The sequence below is a fragment of the Ursus arctos genome, unplaced genomic scaffold (assembly GCF_023065955.2).
Source record: "Ursus arctos isolate Adak ecotype North America unplaced genomic scaffold, UrsArc2.0 scaffold_1, whole genome shotgun sequence".
Lineage (NCBI taxonomy): Eukaryota > Metazoa > Chordata > Mammalia > Carnivora > Ursidae > Ursus > Ursus arctos.
The window spans coordinates 3564856-3575735 of NW_026622763.1; the positions used below are offsets into that span (position 1 = coordinate 3564856).

The 10880-nt window shown below is 37.8% G+C and overlaps 1 non-coding gene across 1 annotated transcript; it reads left to right on the forward strand.

Moving 5' to 3' along the window:
• Positions 1-340: 340 nt before the first annotated feature.
• On the forward strand, positions 341-445 carry LOC113263509 (U6 spliceosomal RNA). Its single transcript, XR_003319232.1, has one exon. It is a non-coding gene; the product is annotated as a U6 spliceosomal RNA (small nuclear RNA).
• Positions 446-10880: the final 10435 nt, after the last annotated feature.

Here is a 10880-nt window from a genome sequence, read left to right on the forward strand (position 1 = left end):
TATTTGAACAGATAATGGCCAAAAATTAATGACAGACACCAAAACACAGACCCAAACGCTCAAAGAGTACCAAACAGAATAAATACACCCACTCCTTAAAAAATACATAAACATATTATATTTAAACTCTTGAAAACCAAAGATAAAGATAAAATCTTGAAGGCAGCCACAGGGAAGGGGAAGACACTATATAGAGAGAAACAAATATAAGAATTACAGAAGACTTTCATCAGAAATTAGACAAGCCTGAAGACAATACAGTGACATATTTAAAGGGATGAAAGGAACAAAACAATCAATTACATGTTCAATAAAACACCTTTTTAAAGTTAAGAAGAGTGTCTGTTTCAGCAATACATACACTAAAATTGGAAAGACACAGAGAAGATTAGCATAGCCCCTGCATGAGGATGGCAAGCAAATCTGTGACATGTTCCATATTTTAAAAAAATAAATAAATAAAATAAAATTAAGGAGAAATAAAAATACGTTCATCAAGCAAAATGAAAAAATCCATTTCCAGTGTACCTGCTCTAAAAGAAATGTAGAAGGAAGTTCTTCAGATAGAAGAAATACAATACAAAAGCCTGGCTCTATATAAAGAAATGAAAGCACTGCCAATGACTTAAGTGAAATGTCATAATACTAATTCTGCTCTAAAAGTTAACTTATGTCTAAAAAGGGTCAATAAAATTTTTCTGTAATGAATCAAACAGTAAATATTTTATGCTCTGTGAACCGCATATGGTCTCTGACACATATTCTTTGTTTTTTGTTGTTATTGTTATCTGTTATATTTTGTTCTGAATTTTTAGAACACTTTAAAATGTAAAAACCATCATTAGCTTGAAAACTATACACACAGGTCAGGTGCTCCACTTCTGGGAAGATGAAACAAATAATGTTTCTCTATTCTCCAGCTGTTTATCTGCTAAGTACAACTAAAGCTCCTGGACATTGTATATAAAACAAACATCAGAAGACTGAACAGTGAGGAGAAAACACAAGGTGAGCTACTGACTGAAGGACCCATGGGAAAACAGTGCTATATCTCTTGGGTTCTATTTTTGCCTCATATATCCCAGACTTGTAGAAGAAGAAGATAACTAACAAAGGCATAAGCAAGCACAGATTTTTCAAACTCCCAATAAATGCCTACTTTTTCGGGGAGTTTGAAATTAATCAAAGACCAGCAAAGGGACTGTCTAGCAAGACAGAGAACTTTTAGACAAAAACCACACAACCCTAGCCAAACAGCACAGAAAAACTGTGGTCCTACTACACTCACACTAGCAAAGGCCAGTGGAGAGCCTGGACTTTAACCTAACACCCAACAGAGAGCTGTCAGAGAAGGCTGAGTCTGACTTTCGTTACTCTGAGCAATGCAGGGCACACTGCAGAGACCATGTGGGAGTCTGGGCTTCCACTCTCCAGTGACAGAAAGGAGGTACCCTTGCCCCTGTCCAAGGGTGGAATCAGAGGCAGCCTAGTGGAGAGTCATGACTTTTACCACTGCCCAATGGTAAGGAGACCAACACCCCTGACCTCAGTGGAGGCCATATGGGGAATAGTAATGAGTCATTCCTACCCTCCCAGCCACAGTAGTATCAACAAAGGTCTAGTGACAGGCCAAAGTACCAAACCAAAAACTTCCAGGTTTTAGTTGGAAATCACTTGTCATAACAAGAACCAGTAAAATGTCAACCTGAATGAAAAGAGACAACAATAGAAGCAAAACTGAGATGACGGAGATGTTCAAATTACCTTATAAAAATTTTAAAGCAATCATCATAACAATGCTTCAATAAATAATTATAAATATGCTTGAAACAAATGAAAAACAGGAAAAGTCTCAGCAGAGATATAAAAGATACAAAGAAGAACCAAAAAGAAATTATTGGAAAAAAATATAATATCCCAAATAATAAAATCAATTGATGGTTGGGCTCACAGCAGAATGGAGGGAACAGAGAAAAGAATCAGTAAACTTGAAGGTAAAATAATAGTAATTACGCAGTTAGAACAATAGAGAAAAAATAGACTGAAAAAAAAATGAACAGAGCCTCAGAGATATACAAGATTATAACAAATGATCGAATACTCATATCATGGGAGCCTAAAAGAAAAAAAGAAAGAGAATGAGACTGAAAAAGCATTTGAATAAATAATGACTGAAATTTTCCCAAATTTGGCAAAAAACAAGATTCAAATAGCTTAGAGAATTCCAAACAGGATAAACCCAAAGAAATTTATTTTAAAATGCAATATAGTCAAATTTCTGAAGAGTAAAGACAAACAAAAAATATTGAAAGCAGCAAGGGAGCAATTATACCTTACCTATAAGAGAAAACAATTCAAATGACAGCATATTTGTCATTACAAACTAGGGAGGAAGTAGCACAATATTTTTCAAGTGCTGAAATAAAAAACCCAAAATTATACATGCAGAGAAAATATCCTTCAGAATTAAAGGGAAATCAAGACATTCTCAGACAAAGGAAAACTAAGAAAATTTGTTACCAATAGCCCACCTGAAAGAAATGGCTAAAAGGAGTTTTCTGAACAGAATGAAAATGTTGAAAGAAGGGTTCCTACAAGATTAGAGTGGGAAGAAGCAAACAATCAAAGAAAAGAATAAATAATTAAAAAAAAAAACAACCCACAAATCCCCATAGGGGCACCTGGGTGGTTCAGTCAGTTAAACATCTGCCTTTGGCTCAGGTCATGATCTCAAAGTCCTGGGATGGAGCCCCACATCAGGCTCCCTACTCAGTGGGGAGTCTGTTTCTCCCTCTCCCTCTGCCCCTCCATTCCCCACCCCCCGTATGCTCTCTCTCTCTCAAATAAATAAATAAAATCTTTAAAAAAATCAAAACATGGGTAAATACAATACATTTTCCTTCTCCTTCTGAATGTTCTAAACTATGTTTGAAAGTTGAGCCAAAATTATAACACTGTTGTATGTGGTCCTAAATGTGTGTAAAGGAAATACATAGAACAATTATAATACAAATTTGGGAAGGTAAAAGAACTTAAAGAGAGAAGGTTTCTGTACTTCACTCAATCTGGTAAAGTGTGGACAACTGTAGGTTCTGATTAGTTACGTATATATAATTTAATACATAGAGATACCACAAAAATATCTATCCAAAATATATACTTAAAAATACTATAGATGTGAAGAAAAAGGGAACTCTCGTGCACTGTTGGTGGGAATACAAGTTAATTGCACCTACTATGCAAAACAGTATGAGGCTCCCTCAAAAAATTAATAAAACAACTATCATATGATCCAGTACTTCTACTCCTGGGCATTTAGCCAAAGAAAATGAAAACATTAATTCAAAAGATATATGCAGCTCTATGTTTATTGCAGCATAATTTACAATAGCCATGATATAAAACCAACCCAAGTGTCCATCAGTAGGTGAATGGATAAAAAAGAAGTAATACACACACACACACACACACACACACACACACAGGAATACTACTCAGCCGTAGAAATGAATGATCTTGCCATTTGTGACAACATGAATGGACCTAGAGGGCATTATGCTAAGTGAAATAAGTCAGACAACGACAAATACCATATGATTTCACTATAAGTGGAATCTGAAAAACAACAAAACAAATAAACAAACAGACTCAAATACTGAGAATAAACTGGTGGTTGCCAAAGGAAAGCTGGGTGGGGGGATGGGTGAAATAAGTGAAGGAGATTAAGAGGTACAAACTTCCAGTTCTAAAATAAATAAGTCATGGAGATGAAAGTACGGCATAGGGAATATAGTCAATAATATTGTAGTAGTGTGGTATGGTGACAGATGGTGAGTACACTCATTGTGGTGAGCATTCAGTAATGTATGGAATTAGCGTAACTATTATAACATTGCATGTCAACTGTACTTCAATAATAAATAATAAAAACACTATAGATAAATTAAAATTGTAAAAACTAAGTAACCCACAGGAAAAAAATAAAAAGAACACAGACATGAAAAACAGAAAAAACAGAAAACAAAAATTAAGACAGCAGACGTAAACCCTAACAGGTCAATAATTACATTAAATGTATATATTCTAAATTCAGAGGGGATAAAAAAAATAACCCAACTTTATGCTGCCAACCAGTAATTCACTCCAATAATAATGGTATAGGGAGGTTGCTATTAAAAGGATATAAAAAGATATACCACACAGATATTAATCAAAAGAAAGCATGAGTGACCATGTTAGCCAGATAAAGTAAACTTCAGAGCAAAGAAAAACAGGAGAGACAGACAGTGACATAACATAATGATAAAAGTTTCAATCCACCAAGAAGACATAGGAATCCTAAATGCATCCACATCAAGCAACAGAGCTACAAAATATGTGCGGCAAAATTGATAGAATTTTTAAACAAATAGACAAATCTTTATTTTTGAAGTTGGGATTTTTAACACCCATCTCTCAACAATGGATAGAGCAAGAGACAAAACCAGCAAGGAACAGAACATGACAAAACCATCAACCAAAATGATCTAATCAAAATTTATCAAAACCTTCAACCAGCAAAAACAGAATACACATTCTTTTCAAGCTAAACCATATCTTGAGTCATAAAACAAACCTCAAAGATTAAAATCTTATATTATGTGTTCTCTGACTATAATAGTATCAAAAGAACAGAAATAAAAGAACATAAAGGTAACAGAAAAGTCCCCAAACACTTGGAAACTAAGCAACACCTAAATAAGTTATGGGTAAAATAGAAATCTCAACAGAAATTTTAAAGACTGGGGGCGCCTGGGTGGCACAGCGGTTAAGCGTCTGCCTTCGGCTCAGGGCGTGTTCCCGGCGTTATGGGATCGAGCCCCACATCAGGCTCTTCCGCTATGAGCGTGCTTCTTCCTCTCCCACTCCCCCTGCTTGTGTTCCCTCTCTCGCTGGCTGTCTCTTTCTCTGTCAAATAAATAAAATTAAAAAAATCTTTAAAAAAAAAAAAAGAAATTTTAAAGACTGGTGATGGGTAGTAAGGAGGGCACATATTGCATGGTGCACTGGGTGTTATACGCAACTAATGAATCATGGAACTTTACATCAGAAACCAGGGATGTACTGTATGGTGACTAACATAATATAATAAAAAAAAAAAACATTAAAAAAAATCTAACTTTAAAAAAAATTTTAAAAACACATTGAGCTGAAGAAAATAAAAATACAACGTATCAAACTTTGTGGGATAGAGCTAAAGAAGCATATGTATAAGTCTGCTTGGGCTACCATAACAAAATACCACAAAAATTTATGAAAAGTTCACTAAAAATGACAAACCTCCAGCAAGAAAAAAAAGAAAAGACACAAATTACCCATATAAAGAATGACAGGAAATGTCACTAAAGTTCTGGCAGACATTAAAAGATAATGAGATTACAAACAACTCTCTCTATATAAATTTGACAATTTGATGAAATGGGTCAATTTTTCAAAAAGTATAAACTACCATAACTCATGCAATATGAAATAGGTAATTGGAAAGGCCTATAGCTACTAAAGAAATTGAATTCATAGTTAAGGTCTAACCCTAAAAAATCTTTAGGCCAATATAATTTCATTGGAGAATTCTACCAAATATTTAAAGAACATTAATTCTATACAATATTTTCTGAAAACAGAAGAGGAAGGAACACTTCCCAATTAATTTTATAAGGTTAGTGTTACCGCAATCCTAAAAGTAAAAATTAAAAAAAAAAACAGTACAATAAAGAAAAACTAAAGACTGAATATGGGCAAAAATAATTAACAAAATATTAGCAAATAGAATTCAGCAATGTATGAAATATAGCATATACAAGCAGAATATATTCCAGGAATGCAAGGGTAGTTCAAATATTGAAAATCAATCAACATCATCCATCATATTAACAGAGTAAAGAAGAAAAATCACATTAGCATTTTAATTGGTGCAGAAAACTCATTCAAAAATATTTAACCTCAATTCATTACAGTAATTCTTGGACATCTAGGAATAGAAGACAACTTCCTCAACATGATAAAGAGCACCTACCAAAGAAAAAAAAAAACTACAACTACGATTGTACTTGATTGTGAAGGACTGAGGCTTTCTTCCTAAGACTGGAAACAAAGCAAATACAACCCGTCAGCACTCTTTACTCAACATAGTGCTGGAAGTCCTGTCCACTGCAATATGGTAAGAAAGAAAAGGAACCCAGAACAAAAAGGAAGGACTAAAACTGTCACTATGTGCAGGTGACATTATGATCTCTGCAGAAATTCCTGAGGAATCTGCAAAAATAAAATCTTAGAACTAATAAATGAGCTTAGTAAGGTCACAGGAATGAACATCAGCATATAAAAATCAGTCCTACTTCTATAGGCTAACAATGAACACTTGAAAGACAAAATTTTAAAATACAATGTTATTTTAAATGACTCAAAAATGAAATGCTTAGGTGTAAATCTAACAAAATATGTACAGATGTTGTATTCTAAAAAATAAAAAATACTGATGAAATCAAAGATCTAAATAAATGGAGAGATATGACATTTTCATATACTAGAAATCTTAATGTAAGTAAAGATGTCAATACTCCCCCCACTGTTATACATATTTGGTAAATTCCTATCAAAATCCCAGTATGGTTTTTACAGATTTTTATGGATAAATGTATATGAAAATGGAAAGGAACAAGAGAGTTAAGCATTTTTGAAAAAAGAAAAAGAATAAAATTGGGAGTTTTCAGTCTATCTAACTTCAAAACTTATTATATAACCTCAGTAATCAAGACTGCATGGCACTGGTGGGCAACAGACCCATAACAACAGAACAGAATAGAGAATCCAGAAACAGACAGACATAAATATGCACAACTGAATTTTTTTCACAAAGGAGCAAAAGCAATGTGATCAAGGAAGGTTTTTCAGTAAACAATTAGACATAAGCCAAAATAAAACAAAACAAAAAAACTTGACCTAAGCCTCACACCTTGAGCAATAATTAACACAAACTACAGCAGGTACTTAAGCATGTAAAACATAAAATTATAAAACATACCCCCTCCCCCCCAAAAAAGAAAATCTTTGGGTTGGGGCGCCTGGGTGGCACAGCGGTTAAGGGTCTGCCTTCGGCTCAGGGCGTGATCTCAGCATTATGGGATCGAGCCCCACATCAGGCTCCTCTGCTGTGAGCCTGCTTCTTCCTCTCCCACTCCCCCTGCTTGTGTTCCCTCTCTTGATGGCTGTCTCTATCTCTGTCAAATAAATAAATAAAATCTTAAAAAAAAAAAAAAAGAAAATCTTTGGGATGTAGGGCTAGGCAAAAGTAGTTAGACTTGGTACCAAAAAGCATGAGCCAAAAAAGAAGAAAATAAAAATGAAAATGAAAAATTTTGCTCTCCTGAGTGGCTCAGTGGGTTAAGCATCCAACTTTTGATTTCAGCTCAGGTGATGATCTCAGGTTCGTGAGATCAAGCCTCACATCGGGCTCCACACTGGGTATGGAGTCTTCTTAAGATTCTCTCTCTCCCGGGGCGCCTGGGTGGCACAGCGGTTAAGCGTTTGCCTTCGGCTCAGGGCGTGATCCCGGCGTTCCAGGATCAAGTCCCACATCAGGCTCCTCCACTATGAGCCTGCTTCTTCCTCTCGCACTCCCCCTGCTTGTGTTCCCTCTCTCGATGGCTGTCTCTATAAAAAAAAAAAAAAAAGATTCTCTCTCTCCCTCTGCCCTACCCCCACTCCCACTCATCTCTTTCTCTCTCTAAAAACAACAACAACAGGGGTGCCTGGGTGGCTCAATCGGTTGAGCATCTGCCTTCGGCTCAGGTCATGATTTCAGGGTCCTGGGATCAGGCCCCATGTTGGGCTCTCTGCTCAGTGGGGAGTCTGCTTCTCCCTCTTCCTCTGCACCGCCCCCCCCCCCAGTTCATGCTCTTTCTCTCTCTGACTCTCTCTGTCTCAAATAAATAAATAAAATCTTTAAAAAAAAAAAACTTTTGTTCTGCAAAAGATCTTGTTAAGGGAATAAAAAGACAAGTTATAGACCAGTGGAAAATATTTGCAACCAATGTACCTGACAAAGACTAGTATCTAGAATATATAAGAATTCTCCAAAACACAACAGTAAAAAATGAAACAATCCTTTTAGAATATGGGCAAGGATCTGAGCAGACATTTTACTGAAGAGGATATAGAGATGACAAGGAAGCACATGAGAAGATGTTCAGTGTCACCAACCATTGGGGAAATGCAAAACAAAACCACAATGAGCTATCACTACACAGCTATCAAAATGCCAAAATTAAAAAATAGTAACAACACCAAAAGCTCATGAGAATGAATAGAAAGTCAATCAAAACATATATTATGGTAGGAATATAAATGGGATGGCAACTCTAGAAAAGTTTGACAATTTATTTAAAAACGAACATACAACTATCAAGCAAACCAGCAATTGCACATGTGGACATTTATCCCAGAAAAATGTTTAACATTCTTGAAATGACAAAATTACAGAAATGGAAAACAGGGGTTTTGAGGAGTTAAGAATGGAGGTGGGGTCTCAGAAGAGAAGCAGTTGCAACTTCTTTCTCTGCACTGTCCCCTTCAATATCATGGTGGGTATAGGACAGACAAGGGCTACTCTCAACAGAACCAGAACTTGCCTCTTGCCAAAGAAAATCTCCAAAGATGTGTCTATAGAAGAAGAATAAAGAGAAATTTGATTCAAACATATAAGCATTTCATTAAATTACTCTCAATGAAAGTGATAAAAGTTAGGATTTTTCAAATCACCAAGTGTGTTCTGAAATGTAGGTTGGTTTCAGTAGACCATGTCCACCAGGAAATTGCTAAAGTCAGATTCTTAAAGATGCATAGGTCCCTCCAAGGAATACTGAGGGAGGGGACTGCAGCCCCAGACATTGAGACAGGTACCAATTCTTTTTTGACAGGAATAGCAGTCCTATCATGCTAGATCTATTTATCAAAAACAGTGCTTAAGTTTTCCATAAAACATCTTTCTTAACTTGTCTGTGGGTTTTAAATTCGAGGGCTGACTTTGCTCTTGGTTGAGCTGCTCTGTAAATCAGAAAAAGCAAATCCTACCCCCTGAAAGAGAATATGTAGTTATGTTTGGAGGTGGGGTGCAAGAGCTCACCCCCGGATGGCTGTTCAGAGCATGGAGCCTTAAAAATACAGGTTAAGGCAGCTTTCGGGGTCTCAGAGTCCATCCTGCCCACTCAGCTGATTGACAAGAGAATAGCTGTCCACTGTTATACTGGACATCTCCAGCCCCAAGTGATGTACGAGGTTGAGAATTGACCAGGCCCTGTAGGAGACAAAGAGGAGGAAGTAAGCCTGAGCCTTGTGCTCATGGAGATGGCCTCTGAGGTGTGGAGAGGGGCTCCAAACATGATGGAGAAAAACCTATAAAAGTTATTCACCTGTAGTGGAACTAGGTGCTAGAGTTGACCTCCAACTACAGGGGCTCTGAGGAAACAATTCAGTGGAGCCCACAGTGATAGCAGGGTCAGCACCAGCCCTAAGCATGGGGAGGGTCGATTGACCCATTATGAGCAGACTGAATCCCAGCACCATCATTTAATAGCTGGTGATGCTGGCTACACATCACCTCTCTTTACCTCAGTTTCTTCATCTGTAAAATAGGGTTTACTGTGGTAAGATTCAGCATAATGTTACCCAAATCAACACCATACAATGAGTAGAAAAGCAGACAGAGACAGAAGACCCACCTGTCCCATGTTACCCACATCTAGCCCCTCACAAGGTATGCAATCCTGTGTTAACTTTATTCCTTAAGAGACTTCTGGAGCCACAGGCATTTTAACCCTTGGGAATAGAAACAAATGTTCCAGCTGTTTCCACATTTGATGAAGCCCACGACTTCCCAAAGGCACTGCTGAAATGGAGTGTCCCCAGGTAAGCCCAGCTCAGAGACTGGGGCTGAGCAGCCAGCGGCCTCTGTGGTTCAGTGGCCTTGGCTTCAGCAGGAGAGGAGGCATTCATTTGCTCATTCCAGCTCTCCAGCAAACACTTACTGAGAATGGCATGGAAAATTCCAGTTTCCATGCATCCCATGGACTTTGAGGGGGAAAAAACTTACCTAAATTTTCATTGTTACTCTGCCATTCATGGGTTGTGTGATCATTTTTCTGTCTCTGCAAGGCTCAGTTTCTTCACCTTTAAAATGAGGACAGGCGTCTTCACCTCCTCTCAGGTATTGAAAGGGTTAAATGGTATGCTTTTAGAGTAAAGGGTCCAGTGCAGGCCTCATACAGAACAGAAGCTTGATGTTTCTTGGATACAGGAACAGAGGGAGAAAGAGGACACATTCCATCCCACCTGGTGCCCAGCCACCCCTGTCCTCCTTGTCATATCCTCCCTGGACCTTTGGCCCATCCAGCTCACCCCTGGGTTCCCAGTCTGGGCCTTCTAAGTCTCTCTTCCAAAAGGCCACTATATCTAATCACAGCTTTCCTCTGCTCAAACTCCTTCAGTGGCTCTCAAGCACCAGAAGATAGCACCCAGATGCCTTATGCTGAACTGTCAGGCCTGTGGCAATCGGAGCCTGCCAGACTACCCAGCCTTACACTATACCCTCCCAACCTGACCTCCTAAAGCCCCCACTCCCCAGATCTTGGGCATTCTGTGCTTCCCCAAAGACTCTCCCTTTCAGTCCACTGGAGACAGACTCAGCTCATTCTAAGCTTGCCTCAGGGAGTCCTTGACCCTTCTTACTTTGGGTTTCCACAGTAGCCAGGCAAATACCTGCCTCCCTCATAGCACTTAGAGCTTCTTATCCTAAGCGCATCTTTTCATGTCTGTGTCACATGCAGGTGGCGAACAGTTTCAGATTG